The sequence below is a fragment of the Kogia breviceps genome, chromosome 10 (assembly GCF_026419965.1).
Source record: "Kogia breviceps isolate mKogBre1 chromosome 10, mKogBre1 haplotype 1, whole genome shotgun sequence".
In the NCBI taxonomy this organism is placed as follows: domain Eukaryota; kingdom Metazoa; phylum Chordata; class Mammalia; order Artiodactyla; family Physeteridae; genus Kogia; species Kogia breviceps.
In genome coordinates this window covers 14,326,559-14,340,441 of record NC_081319.1, presented here as the reverse complement: position 1 = coordinate 14,340,441, position 13,883 = coordinate 14,326,559, and the positions used below count along the sequence as shown (strand labels likewise).

At 36.3% G+C, this 13,883-nt stretch overlaps 1 pseudogene; it reads left to right on the top strand.

Moving 5' to 3' along the window:
* Positions 1-392: 392 nt before the first annotated feature.
* Positions 393-1,291, top strand: LOC131763676 (small ribosomal subunit protein uS2-like; annotated as a pseudogene).
* The last annotated feature ends 12,592 nt before the right edge of the window (positions 1,292-13,883 follow it).

Here is a 13,883-nt window from a genome sequence, read left to right as displayed (position 1 = left end):
TAATCTACACATTCCTGAGTCATTTATTGCCATGGTAACTGGATACTCATTTTAAAAATCACATCAAAATGTGAGTGGGAAAAGATTCGATATTTAAATGGATATAAACTCTTAACATGATGTGAAACGTTTTAATGATAAATGAATATTTAAGCAAAATCCATATCTGATATAATAAAACTAATAGGTTTAAATTAATGATTGCTAGTTTGTCCCCATATTCATGGAATATAAACATTACTGTAGCTTTCTTCATATAACATTAATTATTTTGTGCTGATTTTTTAAAGTAATATATACCATTGATAGAAACAGCTTGGAACCTTACCCAGAAAAAGGTCCATAAGGTATTGTTCTGGGTTTCTGTCATGACTTACAGGGAGACGTTCACAATGTCTGGAGCCCCTGATGTCCTGAAAATTAAGGAGGAGTATGTCCTCAAATTCCTTGCAGCAGGAACCCACTTAGGTGGCACCAACCTTGACTTCCAAATGGAACAGTACATCTACAGAAAGTTAAGTGATGTCATCTACATAATAAATCTAAAGAAAACCTGGAGCAGTTTCTGCTAACAGCTTTCACCCTTATTGCCATTGAAAACCTGACTGATGTCAGTGTCATATCCTCCAGGAATTATCCCAGTAAACTGTGCTGAAGTTTGCTGATGGCCCTGGAGCCACTGCTGTTGCTAACCACTTCACTCTGGGAAACTTCACTAATTAGATCCAGTCAGTCTCTGGGAGCTGTAATTTCCAGTGGTTACTGGTTCCAGGGATGACCACCACCATCTCACAGAGGTGTCTTGGTTAGCCTACTACCATCACTGTGTGAAACACAGATTCTTGTCTGTGCCATGTGGACATTGCCATCCAGTGCAACAACAAGGGAGCTCACTCAGCAGGCCTAATGTAGTGGATGCTGGCCCCAAAGTTCTGCACATGTGTAGCACTAATTCCTTGTGAACACCCATGGGACGTCAGGCCCAATCTCTGTTTCTATAGAAATTCTGATGAGATTGAAAAGGAAGAGCAGGTTCCTGCTGAAAATGTCACGACCAAGGAGGTATTTCAGGGGGAATGGACTGCTCCAGCTCCTGAGATTACTGCTACTCAACCCAGAGGTGCAGACTGGTCTGAAAGTGTGCAGGTTCCCCAGTGCCAATCCAGCAGTTCATTACTGAAGACTGAGTGCTTAGCTTGCCTCAGAAGACTGGTCTGCAGCTCCCACTGCTCAAGCCACTGAGTGTCTTAAGCTGTACTTCCACAGACGCCTAAACAGAAAATGGAAATAAGGTCTATGGAAAATAATATTTCTTTAAAAAAACCCAAAACCAAACTTGGAACATACAGAATACATAAGGAAAAAAAGTACCCATATTTCCCATATGCAAGGATAACTTTTGCCATTATTTTGAGGTATTTAATTTTAGCTTTAATAAGTAGATTAATTTATTCATTTGTATTTACTTATTATATGTGAAGAGCCTTCTGAAGGAATGACAAGTGTGATGAAAGCATGGATGAGTAAAAAGAATAAAATAAAAGATCTATATTTATTTCATTGGAAAAAGACTCTAGCAGGGTGTATCAGAAGAACCATTGATTGCAGCTTACATATGGCTAACTAATAGTGCTTTTTATATTACAAATTAATTTTTGCCATATCAAGGGCACTCTGGAGTCAGTAAAGTATTCATTCAGCTACTCAATGATATTATTATCAAGGACATTTGCATACTACCACTCCAATATCCTTAGTGTGCTTACTTCTCACCTCATGCTGCCAAGGTGGCAGCTGAAGCCCCTGACTGCTTGTCTAATTCATGGACAGATAAAAATAGGAAGGACTCTGCCCACCAGAGCAACACCCAGCTCTACCCACCATCAGTCCCTCTGATCAGGAAACTTGCACAAGCCACTTAGATAGCCTCATCCACCAGGGGCAAGACAGCAGAAGCAAGAAGAACAGTAGCCTATGGAACAAAAACCACATTCACAGAAAGATAAACAAGATGAAAAGGCAGAGAGCTATGTACCAGATGAAGGAACAAGATAAACTCCAGAAAATAAAAAATAAGTGAAGTGGACATAGGCAACCTTCCAGAAAAGAATTCAGAATAATTATAATGATGATGATCCAGGACCTCAGAAAAAGAATGGAGGCAAAGATTGAGAAGATGCATGAAATGCTTAACAAAGACCTAGAAGAATTAAAGAACAGCTAGAAGAATTAAAGAACAAACAAAGAGAGATGAACAATACAATAACTGAAATGAAAACTATACTAGAAGGACTCAACAGCAGAATAACTGAGGCAGAAAACGGATAAGTGACCTGGAAGACAGAATGGGGGAATTCACTGCTGCAGAACAGAATAAAGAAAAAAGAATGAAAAGAAATGAAAACATCCTAAGAGACCTCTGGGACAACATTAAATGCACCAACATTCGCATTATAGGAGTCCCAGAAGGAGAAGAGAGAGAGAGAGAAAGAACCCGAGAAAATATTTGATGAGATTATAGTCGAAAACTTCCCTAACAGGGGAAAGGAAATAGCCACCCAAGTCCAGGAAGTGCAGAGAGTCCCAGGCAGGAGAAACACGCCAAAACACGTAGTAATCAAATTGACAAAAAATAAAGACAAAGAAAAATTGTTGAAAGTCACAATGAAAAAAACGACAAATAACATATAAGGAACTCCCTTAAGGTTAACAGCTGATTTCTCGGCAGAAACTCTACAAGCCAGAAGGGAGTGGCATGATAGATTTAAAGTGATAGAAGGGAAGAACCTACAACTAAGATTACTCTACCTGGCAAGGATCTCATTCAGATTCAACGGAGAAATCAAAAGCTTTACAGACAAGCAAAAGCTAAGAGAATTCAGCACCACCAAACCAGCTCTAAGACAAATGATAAAGGAACTTCTCTAAGTGGGAAACACAAGAGAAGAAAAGGACCTACAAAAGCAAACCCATAACAATTCAGAAAATGGTCATAGGAACATACATATTGATAATTACCTTAGACATGAATGGATTAAATCCTCCAACTAAAAGACACAGGCTTGCTGAATGGTTACAAAAACAAGACCCATATATATGCTGTCCACAAGAGACCCACTTCAGACCTAGGGACACATACAGACTGAAAGTGAGGGGATGGAAAAAGATATTCCATGCAAATGGAAATCAAAAGAAAGCTGGAGTAGCAATACTCATATCAGAAAAAAATAGACTTTAAAATAAAGAATGTTATGAGAGACAAGAAAGGACACTACATAATGATCAAGGGATCAATCCAAGAAGAAGATATAACAATTATAAATATATATGCACCCAACATAGGACCACCTCAATACATAAGGCAATGGGTAACTGCTATAAAAGAGGAAATCAGCAGTAACACAATAATAGTGGGAGACTTTAACACCTCACTTACACCAATTGACAGATCATCCAAACAGAAAATTAGTAAGGAAACACAAGCTTTAAATGACACAATAGACCCGATAGATTTAATTGGTATTTATAGGACATTCCATCCAAAAACAGCAATTACACTTCCTTCTCAAGTGCACATGGAAGTCTCTAGGATAGATCACATCTTGGGTCACAAATCAAGCCTCAGTAAATTTAAGAAAATTGAAATCATATCAAGCATCTTTTCTGATGACAACGCTATGAGATTAGAAATGAATTACAGGGAGAAATACCTAAAAAACACAAACACATGGAAGCTAAACAATATGTTACTAAATAAGCAAGAGATTGCTGAAGAAATCAAAGAGGAATTTAAAAAAAATACCTAGAGACAAATGACAATGAAAACACGATGATCCAAAACCTATGGGATGCATCAAAAACAGTTCAAAGAGTTAAGTTTATAGCAATACAAGCCTACCTCAAGAAACAAGAAAAATCTCAAATAAACAATCTAACCTTACACTTAAAGGAACTAGAGAAAGAAGAACAAATAAAACGCAAAGTTAGTAAGGGAAAGAAATCATAAAGATCAGAGCAGAAGTAAATGAAATAGAAACAAAGAAAACAATAGCAAATATCAATAAAACTAAAAGATGGTTCCTTGAGAAGGTAAACAAATTTGATAAAACATTAGCCAGACTCATCAAGAAAAAGAGGGAGAGGATTCAAATCAACAAAATTAGAAATGAAAAAGAAGAAGTTACAACAGACAACGCAAAAACACAAAGCATCCTAAAAGACTACTACAAGCAACTCTATGCCAATAAAATGGACAACTTGGAATAAATGGAATAATTCTTAGAAAGGTATAGTCTTCCAAGACTGAACCAGGAAGAAATAGAAAATATGAACAGACCAATCACAAGTAATGAAATTGACACTGATTAAAAATCTTCCAACAAACAAAAGTCCAGGACCAGATGGCTTCACAGGTGAATTCTATCAAACGTTAAGAAAAGAGCTAACACCCATCCTTCTCAAACTCTTCAAAAAAATTGCAGAGGAAGGAACACTCCCAAACTCATTCTATGAGGCCACCATCACCCTGATACCAAGACCAGATAAAGATACTACAAAAAAAAAAAATTACAGACCAATATCACTGAGAATATAGATGCAAGAAAACTCAACAAAACACTAGCAATCAGAATCCAGCAATACACTAAAAGGATCATACACCATGATCAAGTGGAATTTATCCCAGAGATGCAAGGATTCCTCAATATACACAAAACAATCAATGTGATACACCATATTAACAAATTGAAGAAGAAAAACCATATGATATGTCAATAGATGCAGAAAAAGCTTTTGACAAAATTCAACACCCATTTATGATAAAAACCCTGCAGAAAGTAGGCATAGAGGGAAACCACCTCAACATAATAAAGGCCATATGTGACAAACCCACAGCAAACATCATTCTCAATGGTGAAAAACTGAAAGCATTTCCTCTAAGATCAGGAAAAAGACAAGGATGTCCACTCTCGCTACTATGTTTCAACATAGTTTTGGAAGTCCTGTCCACGGCAATCAGAGAAGAAAAGGAAATAAAAGGAATTCAATAGGAAAAGGAGAAGTAAAACTGTAACTGTTTGCAGATGACATGATACTATACATAAAGAATGCTAAAGATGCCACCAGAAAAGTACTAGAGCTAATCAATGAATTTGGTAAAGTTGCAGGATACAAAATTAATGCACAGAAATCTCTTGCATTCCTATACATCACTGATGAAAAATCTGAAAGAGAAATTAAGGAAACACTCCCATTTACCACTGCCACAAAAAGAATAAAATACCTAGGAATAAACCTACCTAGGGAGACAAAAGACCTGTATGCAGAAAGCTATAAGACACTGATGAAAGAAATTAAAGATGATACCAACAGATGGAGAGATATACCATGTTCTTGGATTGGAAGAATCAATATTGTGAAAATGACTCTACTATCCAAAGCAATCTACAGATTCAGTGCAATCCCTATCAAATTACCATTGGCATTTTTTACAGAACTAGAACAAAAAAAAAATCTTAAAATTTGTATGGAGACACAAAAGACCCCGAATAGCCAAAGCAGTCTTGAGAGAAAAAAACGGAGCTAGAGGAATCAGACTCCCTGACTTCAGACTATATTACAAAGCTACAGTAATCAAGACTGTATGGTATTGGAACAAAAACAGAAACATAGATCAATGGAACAGGATAGAAAGCCCAGAGATTAACCCACACACCTATGGTCAACTAATCTATGGCAGAGGAGGCAAGGGTATACAATGGAGAAAAGACAGTCTCTTCAGTAAGTGGTGCTGGGCAAACTGGATAGCTACATGTAAAAGAATGAAATCAGAACAGTCCCTAACACCATACACAAAAATAAACTCAAAATGGATTAGAGACCTAAGTATAAGACCGGACATGATCAAACTCTTAGAGGAAAATATAGGAAGAACACTCTGACATAAATCACAGCAAGATCTTTTTTGATCTACCTCCTAGCGTAATGGAAATAAAAACAAAAATAAGCAAATGGGACCTAATGAAACTTAAAATCTTTTGCACAGCAAAGGAAACCATAAACAAGATGAAAAGACAACCCTTAACATGGGAGAAAATATTTGCAAACGAATCAATGGACAAAGGATTAATCTCCAAAATATATAAACAGCTCATGCAGCTCAATATTAAAAAAATAAACAACCCCATCAAAAAATGGGCAGAAGACCTAAATAGACATTTCTCCAAAGAAAACATGCAGATGGCCAAGAAGCACATGAAAATCTGCTCAACCACACTAATTATTAGAGAAATGCAAATCAAAACTACAACGAGGTATCACCTCACACCAGTTAGAATGGGCATCATCAGAAAATCTACAAACAACAAATGCTGGAGATGGTATGGAAAAAAGGTATCCCTCTTGCACTGTTGGTGGGAACCTAAATTGTTACAGCCACTATGGAGAACAGTATGTAGGTTCCTTAAAAAACTAAAAGTTGATTTACCATATGACCCAGCAATCCCACTACTGGGCATATACCCAGAGAAAACCATAATTCAAAAAGACACTTGCACCCCAATGTTCACTGCAGCAGTATTTACAATAGCCTGGTCATGGAAGCAACCTATATGCCCATCAACAGAGGAATGGATAAAGAAGAAGTGGTACATATATACAATGGAATATTACTTGGCCATAAAATGGAATGGAATTGGGTCATTTATAGAGACGTCAGTGCATCTGGAGACTGTCCTACAGAGTGAAGTAAGTCAGAAAGAGAAAAACAAATATCTATATTAACGCATATATGTGGAACCTAGAAAAATGGTACAGATGAACCGCTTTGAAGGGCAGAAATAGAGACACAGATGTAGAGAACAAATACATGGACACCAAGGGGGGGAAAGTGGCAGGGGGAGGGGTGGTAGTGTGATGAATTGAGAGATTGGGATTGACATATGTACAATAAAATGTATAAAATGGATAACTAATAAGAACCTGCTGTATTAAAAAATAAATAAAATAAAATTCAAAAAAAAAAAAAAAGAATAGAAAGCACAGAGGCTAGTCACATGTGTTCTTTTTGTTAGGAAAGCTAAACTTTTCCATAAAGCTTTCCCCAAAGCTTTCCATTTAATTTTCCTGAAGAAGTTAAGTTTATATTTGTATCTTTTCAGTAGAAATTAATCATTATTGACCAATGCTGTCTCCTCTACCATAATGAGGACTAAGAAAATGAATATTTAAGTTTAGGGGTTTCTTCCCCCAGTGTCTCTGGGGAAAACGGACAAAGGAGACAAGGGTTTAGAATTGTATTAGTTTGCTAGGGCTGCCATATCAAAATGCCGCAAACTGCGTGGCTTAAACAACAGAGATTTATTGTCTCAGTTCTGGTGACTAGCAGTCAAGATTGATGTGTCCACAGGGTTGGTTCCTTCTGAGGGCTGTGAGCGAAGGAAGGATCTGTTCTAGGCCCCTTTCATTGACTTGTGTATGGACATCTTTTATCCATCTCTTTTCACATTATCTTTCCTCTATGCTTATCTGTGTATCCAATTTTCTCCTTTTTACAAGGATGTGAGTTACACTGGATTAGGGCTCACTCTAATGAACTCACTTTAACTTGACTACCTCTGCAAAGAAACTATCTCCAAACAAGGTCACATTATGAGAAACTAGAGGTTAGGACTTCAACATATAAATCTTGAGGGGACATAATTCAACCATTTAACCACAAAAAAAAATGAAATAAGTGAGGTTCACTATAGATGTCTCCTTATGGAGACCACAGGCCCAGAAATGACTGAGCTGACTATCCTCTTCACCTATTATTCTCAGAGCATATGTGATGATGGCAGTTCAGGAAAATAGGCTGAGGTGGCCATAACCCAGAATTCAAAGCTGAATCTTCCCTCCAGGTCTCTACCTCAGAATGATGTCCAGTCTCACTATGTACTAGTTCCTATGAGTCTCCATGGTATACCTTGGTACAGCTGATAGGATTGCTTCTTTAATGATCCAAAGAATACCTAGTTAGAAGAATTCAATAATTAATTGTAAATGTCTCTTTTGAATACTTACTGATCAAGAAAATCATGTTGAATATCCTAATGTACCTATTATGAATTTCGAATATTGTCCAACAGGGAATGCTGTGGTTACTGAAGGTTGAGATAAGAAATTAAATTGGCAAATCTCTTTGTAGTACAGTAAATCTTCTCTCAGCCTAAAAAGGAAAGAACATTCTCACTCTCTAAAGACAAACAGACAGCTGGCACTGACTGGTGGTGTACTGTTTAAGCAATATATATTTTTACATAACCAGTATATACAGTAAATTTCTTATCCTACATTTTATTTATTTTTAAGAGACTTATTCAGTGTTTTTATCAATCAAATTAAATATTGTTGTCCAGAGGAATAAGAACCATAAGTTTTGACAATAATTTATTGAGGTGAATTTCACATAACCTAAAATTAACTATTTTAAAGTCAACAATTCAGTGGCATTTTGTATATTCACAATGTTGTAAAACTGCCACCTTTAATTAATTCCAAAACAGTCATCGCTCCAAAGTAAAATCTTTTATACATTAAGAAGTTTTTCCCAACCTCTTCTTCCTCTAGCTCCCAGCAACTGCCAATCTGTATTCTGTCTCTCTCAATTTATATATTCTGAATATTTCATGCAAATGGAATCATATTACATGTGACCTTTGGTGTCTGCTTTCACTTAGAATAATGTTTTTGAAGTTCATTCATTAAAGGCATTTGGGCTGTTTCTGCCTTATAATAATTGTAAAAGGTGCTGTTAAAAATGTACATGTACTTGTTTGAGTACCTTTTTTCAACTTTTTTGGGTATATACCTAAGAATAGAATCATGAGGTCATATGATAATTCTATGTGTAACTTTTTGAAGAATCTGCCAAACTGTTTTTTACAGTGGCTGAACCATTCTACAGTCGCACCAGCAATGTATGAGGCTTGTATGAGGCTTGTCGACTTCCTTGCCAACACTTATTATTCATTTTTTAAACTATTATTTTTATTTCCCTACTAGTGGTTATGGAGTGGTACATCATTGTCGTTTTGATTGGATTTCCGTGAGGACCAATAATGTAAAGAATCTTTTCATGTTCTTGTTAGCCATTTTCATACCTCTTCGAGAAATGTCTAATTAAACTACTTTGCCCATTTTTTTAATCGGGTTGTCTTTTTACTGATGAGTTTTAAGTGTCGTTTATATTTATTAAAGACTAGACCTGTAGTCAAACATATAATTTTTAAATATGTTCTCCCATTCTACAAGCTCTATTTTCACTTTTTATTTATTTATTTGTTTGTTTGTTTTTTGTGGTACGCGGGCCTCTCGCTGTTGTGGCCTCTCCCGTTGCGAGCACAGGCTCCAGACGCGCAGGCTCAGTGGCCATGGCACACGGGCCTAGCCGCTCTGAGGCATGTGGGATCTTTCCCGACCGGGGCACGAGCCCGTGTCCCCTGCATCGGCAGGCGGACTCTCAACCACTGCGCCACCAGGGAAGCCCTCACTTTTTAAATAATGTCCTTTGATGCACAAAAGTTTAAATTTGGATGAAGTCTGATGTATCTGTTTTTTGTTGTTATTACTTGTGCTTTTGGTGCATAAGTATTTTTCAATGAAACACATACACACAGGCAGACACACACACACAAATAGTAAGCAGGCAATTATTTCATATCCATGAGGGTAATCCAGAGTATTAAGATGCATGTTCATGAAAGTATTATCAGTTTTCCATCTTGCTTGAATGGACATGATCTTCACTAATTAAATAAAATCTATACCATTGTTACTTTGAGAACACGTTTTTCATCAAAATGAAATAAAAATAGAAGGATATGTCTTCTTTACTGAGGTGCACAATAGCATGAAATATAAGCTTCTTTGATTCATTCACTCATCAAACATTTTTTGAGTTCCTATAATATACTGTTTTTGACAATGGAGATAAACTAATAAAAAGATAGTTTCCTGCCCTCTTGGAGCTTGCATTCTAGTATATAAATGTAAATAAATAAATAAATTCAAGTAGTAATAAATACCCTGAAATAATAAATCAAACTGATGCATTAACAGGAAAACAATTTTAACTAAGGGGATTTGGAATAGACTAATGAAGATATAACAATTGAACTGAGACATGGGTTAAAATTAGGGTGAAATGCTAGGAGGAATGCATTCCAGGCTGAGGAAATCACAAATGCAAGGTCTTGAAGTATAAATGAATTTTGAGTTTTCCAGGGACTGAAAAAAAGCCACCATGGATCATGGAGAGCATGATGTTTACCTTGCAGTGAGGCAATGCTAGATTTAATATGTAGAAAGCAAATGCCTGTTTTGGGTCACTTTAATCAGTAATGATACATTGGGCCTGAGGCTGAACATTAAAAACTATGATACTTATCCAGGGTTAAGGAGAAAAATTGGGAAAGGGGGATGGATCAGAGAGTGGCAATGTAAAAGTAAAAAAAGATACAACCTTTATCTCTATGAAATTACAGTCTAGTAAGGATATTATAAAAACACAGCTAACTATAATACAAGGCAGAAGAAAGGTCAATTAATTACAGAGGGTTGAGTCAAGGAAGCTTCTTAATTTTGAATTTGAAGCATATGTTATATTTCTATAGGTGTGGAAAAACTTTTAAGTCAAGGGGGAAAAGGAGATATGAATGAGTAAAGCATGTTTGGGAAATGGAGTAGTGTACTATAGATTAGAAAGTATTTAAGAAATATGTAGTATACAAAGATAGTGGCATTAAAGCTGAAACCTGTATGCATCTGGCCCTTCTACACTAGAACCAAGTATTTAAAGAAAGATGGAGCAAATTTCACCACCCCTCTAATTTTATTCAGAACCTTAGCAGAAACTAAATGTGCTCTATAAAAATAATGAGGAAATTGATGCAAGTAACTTCGTTATGACCTTCCATTTGAAATTTGATATAAAATATTCTTAAGCAACAGTGAGAAAATAAATACATTTGCTAGGTATTATGGGCTGAATTGATTTCTCTCCCAAATTCCTAGGTTAAAACCCTAACCCTCAGTACCTCAGAATATGACTGTATTTGAAGGTAAGGTATTTAAAGAGGTAATTAATGTACAGTGAGGTCATACAGGTGGGCCCTAATATATCTGAATGGTGTCTGTAAAAGAAGAGATTAGAGTATAGACGTGCACAGAGGAAAGAACGTGAAGGCACAAGAAGACAGCCATCTATCTACATGCTAAGGGGAGATGCCCTTGGAAGACACTAGTCCTTCCTTCCTAAACCTGATGTCAGACTTTTAGCCTCCAGAACTATGAGAAAATTAACTTCTGTCATTTAATCCACCCAGTCTGTGGAAGTTTGTAATGGCAGTTCTAGAAAACCAATACACTGAGAAAAAATTTTTAATGACAGTTATTCTCTGTACCATCCATACTAGATGTGAGGAGTTTGAAGTCTCAAAAAATGAAGTAACTTGGTCACATATACCTTGCCATAAAATAGAAAACACTTAATTTTTAACTAGAGTAAGCATGCAATCTATTATCCTAACTGGGACATTTTCAAGAGGGTATTTGGTATTATGAATAATTATGTTGAGACAATAGGTGTAAAACAGGTCATCCGTGTGAAAAATAGTATCTTAAGCTCCCTGAAAAAGCAAACAATTCTCTCTTTAGTGGATTTTCTTGATATATTCTAGCTGAAATGGAAGATGTTTAATAAATTCTTGACAGAATGTTGCCAAGTCATACATTGCCTCTTTCATGAGTATCCACAGAAGAAATTTCTAATTTTAGTGCGAAGAATAGTTGTGCTTCTTCTAAGCTTAATTGGCTTGGTTTGTCTTTTGGAGACTATGAACTATATGACTGACTGCATCTCCCTCTTCCAGTTAGGCTACTGGAAACCTTAGCTCAAATTTGCATGCTGATGCAAGTGGAAAAATGAGCATAACATGCCATTTTCTTAGTCTCATTTCATTTTTCTCTACTAATCTGTGTTTTCTTATTTCCCTTCCACCTTTGCCTTTTAAAAGATCTTGTTATACTTTATGTATCCTTGTAAGCTACCTTAAATCTTCTTCTGGAATATGGTTATATAAGTTAATCTGTCATTCAAAAGATGACCTGGTTCTCTGCCACTGTTCAAGACTTTCTTTTGCTATTCAGTGCCAGTTACAAAATCTGCATCCTGATTCGCTCTTAATAGATCATCTTATTCATGCCCTAGATGTTTAGAACTTGTGGGATTCCAAGCCAGTATGCAGTCATGTGGAGATTCCAAGGCTGGATAAAAATGTGAAAACATAGGGACCATCTGGAAGAAACCCACATTAGGTGTGATACCGCACATGTTCTTTAGTTGAAGTAGAGGAAAAGTATCAATAATTTTCCTTCTCCAACATAAAAACTGTACAATTATATGGTTTTAAAAAAGAGAACATTTTCTAAACTACAGCAGCACTATAGGTTGTCTATAATAATTATGTGCCACTTTACTGAAATTACCCTAGAACAAAAGAATAATTCTGTTTATCACATTGTACTCTGTGTACCATTAATAAATATAGAATTTCATATGGCCTACTCTAAATATACAATCATTGAAACATGGGAAAAAGAAGAGCAGTTCACTGGCATGGATTCAGCAGAGTTCTTGCTGTGTTATTCTTTCTGGGTACATTTTTTCCCAGACATTTAATTGTAACACACCTGCCTTATTTCTCAAAGATACATAGAAATAGTGTGTCCTAGTGTGTTTGGCTCTGTATAAAACTAAATGAGCAGCTGTATCTCCATTGCAAGTCTCCCTCAGATAGTTCCCCCTACTTCTTTAGAAAGACAAAGGAAGAGAAAGAAACCTTAGTATACCTTTGCCTTCATTCAGCAATACATAAGTTTTAAGACTTTCTTATAATCAGTGCACGGGGGAAATATGTGATGCTTATATGCTTGAATGTAGAGTACACACTGAACAATATGAGTATCAAAGAGGGTGTTTATGTACTAAATTTTGCCCCTTCCAGACCCCCAATCCATATGTAGAATCCTTAACCCCCAATGTGTCTGCTTTGGAAATGGGCCTTTAAAGAGGCAGTAGAGATCATAAGGGTGAGGCCCTAAACCAATACCACTGGTGTCTTTGTAAGAGTCATCAGGGGGCAACACAGGAAAGGTCATGTGAGGACTCAGTGAGAAATCCAACATCTGCAAGCCAAAGAGAGAGGCCTCAGGAGGAGCCAACGTTGCTGACATTTTGATCTTGGCCCTCCAGCCCCCACAACTGAGAAATAAATTCCTCTTGTTTAAATTACCCACTTTGTGGTATTTTGTTATGGCAACCCAACAGAGGGGAATGAGGACTGATGAAATATATGTATGTATATTATGCTTTTGTCCAATCCTATCCAAGTTATATTCTATTTGAACTGTACTACAGACCGAAGAGTAGTCAGGCTGCATGTTCTTGTATCCATTCTGTAGATAAGAACATAGAAGAGGGTTTAACCTCATACAAGTTAGTTATTGACTGGGAGCTATAAATATAAGAGAAAAAAATTGAAATCATTTTCATGTATATTTCTCATCTTCTAACACTTCTACTCATTTTGAACATAGCTTTAGCAAATATATATGCTTTATATACATAGAACATGATAGTTTTTACTGGGCCCTTTGTAGTTTTCCAGATCACTTTTCTACCCAGATGTAGCATAGAAGAATTGGCACTGGAAAAATATATTAGCTCCTGTGCTGCTCCAATAAAGTAGGTTTAAAATAATGCCAATTACCTAGACTATCCCAGTGGTATAACAGAGCCTCACTTGAAGGACTTCAGAGTATTCCAAGAATTATACAGTGATTTT